Genomic DNA, 4389 nt, shown 5'->3' with positions numbered 1-4389 from the left:
GTGTGACAGTCTTGTAGAAGTGGATGAATCTACATTTGGATTTGGTTTTGCTATTATGACATCATCACCATCATTATTTAATTCATCTTCAGTACACACTTTACTTTTTATCTGGGTCCAATTCTCATCTGCTTCTTTATTGTGTAAAAAGTATAAAAGTGCCAGTAGTGCAACGTGTACTAGATCTGAAACACAATACATTCTTACTCTCCAATCCAATCTGTACACAGCAGATAACATGACTAAGATGAAAAACTTAATTTGCTTCAGTTCACTGTGTCTCTTCCCTATCCACCCACCATCCCAGTGAGGGATCAATACACTACTACTGCTTGAAGAAACTGAGATTCATAGCTGATTTATGTAATAAAATCCTAAAGCTGCTGACTGACAGATGCCCCAGAGGTAATGTGTGACAGTGAGCTTGAAACAGAATAAATGGATGTGAGCAGAGAGACAGATTCCCTGGAGGTCAGACTTTCTGCAGGGCTCTCCTGAGGAGAGGTTTGGACAGACAGTCCTATCACTGGAAGGTACATTCAAGCTCAGTCCCACACACTTTAATATGGGTGAGAAATAAAAGGAAAACCCTGCATAAATAAGATAAAAAAACTAATGGAAATAGTGGAAATGGTGCATGTTATATGCCAATCAAAGTCACCAGATCTCAACCGAACTGAAGACCTATGGGAGCTTTTGAAGCATTATGTTAGATAGCGCTCTTACCATCATCATTGTCTTGATTCTGCCTGCATAGTGATCAGATTATAATATGCAAATTAAGCATGCAGAGCTGGTGGAGTCGCATCTCAGGTCAAGAGAAGCAATGAAGGAAACTCTTGAGGGACCACTACGACGTTTCATGGGTCACATGACATCAGAAATAACAAAAAAGCTAATTGACGCTTATTAACATTCGTTTTGCACGTCGTAGTGATCCCTTGAGAATTTCCAGAGGCGATGCTGCTATAAGGGCTCTACTTATTTTTACTTTGCAGAGGAAGTAGCTTTCTAAAGTCTGTAGCTTTATGATGGGCAGTTTAAAATAGCACAGAGAGGTGGAGTTAGCATGCTGGGCAGATTGTTTTCTTAATAAGTCGTCATTTACATCTGACTGATGTGGTCTGACTGATTAGATCGCATCCCAATGTATTCCTCATGCAATTACCTTCTTTAAAATCTATATTTTTCTAATCCAGATAACATACACGAAAAAGTCGCATGTGACCGCCCAACATGTGGTTTTTAGACACATTTTTGTAGTAAGCAAGCACATGGGATTATTTCACAGGTTAACTGATTCACATTCACAATTATACATGCAAGCACATGGTTTTCATGTTGGTTTTTCCACATATTCTTCCACAAACAAACAAAAACAAATGTGCAACAAATGTTTTTGGACTCGTGTGCTTGCAGTTCACATGTGGAACAATTACTTTCATTATTAATTAATCTGATGATCATATATGATTAATACATTAGTTGTTTTGGTCCCTAAATTATCTAAATAGTTGGTGATTAATTAAATAGTTAACAACTAATGCTTTGCTAATCATATTAATGTAGCTATACATAAGATGTGCTTGGCTTCATGCGATGAAGATGTGAAGTGTTTGAGGTGTGTGTAGGAAGTGTTTAAAGACCATGTTTGCAAAGAGTCCAACAAGCATATGTGTGTGTCTGCCAAGTGTTTGAGGTGTGTGTGAGCTCTGAGAGCTGATGGATCCCGTGGAGGCTATCAGAGCTGACCAGGCAAAGAGCAGCAGGCAATAATCACATGCTTATCATCAGCAGCGGAAGGAGAGGAAACAGAGCCGAACAGATTTACACAGCACTGGGTGTGTGGGTGTGTGAGTGTGTACGAGCCAGAATTTTTTTTATCAAGCATGAGTAAAGAGTGCACATATAGTGCACTAACAATATATAACATCTTTCAGACATGCACATGTCTCTCTTCTGTATGAATGAGCACCGTGGCCCCTTCACCTAAAAGTCACAATAACAAGGTTGGACCTGGTAACTTTTCATATCACTAAAAAAAAAACAACCTTGACTCAACGAAGCGCATAGGAGAAACTACAGTGGCCACAAAACTCGTAACAAATGCGGAAGGCCCTATCTAGAGCCAGTGTTCTGTTTGTCTATTCTGGGCTACTGTAAAAAACATGGTGGACCTCTATAGAAGAGGCCCTGCACTCGACATAGACAACAGACAACAACAATTATTTTCAGTTGATTATATAAAAACATGTGTGACTGAGGCAAAAGAGGTTAAAAGCTCTCCTCACACAACCACAGTAATAATCTGATCAACAGTCTGTCCCCTCATTTTGCCAACTGAATGAATAAATAAATGAATATCCAGCTTTATATACATCGAGGGAGCAACTAGGAATTAAATGAGAGTCCCAACTTAAGATCCTGTCATTCAGTGCTGTCAGACTTTATAAAATAGGCTGCAGAGTTTGTCTCTCACGCTCAAGATGGTCATTAATGAAGGCTTCAATGGCAAAAAAATAACCTGTGGAAGGAAAGAAAACGCATTCCTCCTAATCATAACATTTTTAACTCACCAAATATCGCAGCTTGCTGTGTAAATGCCCTGTCAGGTCTGAGTGAATATTAGCATAGAAATCACCTCTGTGTGACTGACAGACAGCCATTACTTCAACAGACAGGTGAAGGCAGCAATGGGATGTATTCCATGTCTGAAAAAGGGCAAATGACTCACAGTAACGCCACAACCTTGTTTAACACTATTCAAGGATGCCTATAATACCTGCTCCCATTTATTTTACACAGTGTGTTGGCATCTAGTAATAATATTGGAGAAAGCAAAAGTATAGCCACACCTTTGTTAGCATTTTAGCAATAATGAACCCTGAATAGTTTGCACTGATCGCATAGAGAACTTTTTTTTTTTTTTTTCATTTTTAATGAATGCAAGCACTTAGCTTTATCAGGTCAACACACAGTGATGGTCCTGTAACAGTACAGGGTCATTACTGTGGATTTGTAATTACTTCGAGTGCCAGACTTATATGGTATTTTTGAGACTGATACCAATTTAAGAGGGAAAAATTCACAGATTACCATTATGGCAGCCAATATAATCAATGTTTAAACTTGAATAAAAATAGACCTTCTCTATGTGGATTGTGCACTGATATTACTCTGCAAAAGTCCTCAGAAGGCTGCTTTATTGAACAGATAACTCTTAAGTTAAATACAATTTAGCAAGTTAAATAATTGAACATACAGTATATATTGTGAGTCTATTCTAGTTTGAATTGCTCAGAGCTTCTTCTTTTCTCTTACTCTGCTGTTTGCCACAGTATTTTAAATCTCAGCACACTCTGGATAAACTTTGCAGTGACACCAATTCACCACCACACAGCTGTGGCTCGGCGCGGTCCCCCAATTGGAAGTTGTTGGCTCGATCCCCCGGCTTCCCCCAAATTGCTCCTGATGCATGGCATCAGTGTGTGAATGTGTATGAATGAGTTAGTTTCTGTTCGATGGACTTTGCCGTGAATGTGTGTGAAAGGGTGAATGTGGCACGTAGTATAGAAAACGCTTTGAGTGGTCGGAAGACTAGAAAGGCGCTATACAAGTACAGGTCCATTTACCATTTCTTTTACCGGTGCAAATAAGAAGGATGTCTCCCACCACTAATCCACTTCCCATCCCAATAGCACAAAGACAATGATACTGACAATAATGTATAACAAATACAAAACAACAACACAGCAGTACCAAAATACACAGCAGAAAAACAAAACAAAAAAATGTAATGAAAATATATGTACACTTTAGGTAGTACTCCCAGCAATAAACCGTTTAGCTTGCAAGATACACGTATCTGTAGGTCTATAGTCCTTCTTCTTTAGTTTGAAGTTGAAAATGTAAATCAGAAATGGTCCGGTCCATCATCTTTTACAAGTTTTACTGGTGTTACGTATATACACAAGTCAGTTATATTGCAATAGTATTAAACAAGTATTTACAGCTGTATGTATGTATGTGCATAATCAAACTGGTTTCATTCTTTCATAATGAAGAACTACTCAAGTTTCAAGTTTCTTGCTGGACGTTGCATCTTATTGGTAACTGTGCATCCAGAAATGGGGTGAGAGGGTACCTGCAGCGTCATATTTTGAAGCAGAGGACCACTGAGTATACTATAGTATTTGTGGCAGCAAACAGTGTATGTGGGATTAGTGTTTTCATGTCACACAGCAATAGAGTTTTATGGTACAGAGAAATAAGATATATATAATAACATAAAAGGATTTGGACAGACTTGTTATTAAGATACTTTTATTGATTGTTCTGGTCTTTTCATGGGAATTGTGGATAAAAAAAAATATAGAATGTCACCAGACT

The sequence above is a fragment of the Morone saxatilis genome, unplaced genomic scaffold (assembly GCF_004916995.1).
Source record: "Morone saxatilis isolate NCDOM2014 unplaced genomic scaffold, NCSU_SB_2.0 Contig11, whole genome shotgun sequence".
Classification (NCBI taxonomy): Eukaryota; Metazoa; Chordata; class Actinopteri; family Moronidae; genus Morone; species Morone saxatilis.
The sequence above is the reverse complement of the archived record's forward strand: the minus strand, read 5'-3'. Positions refer to the sequence as shown.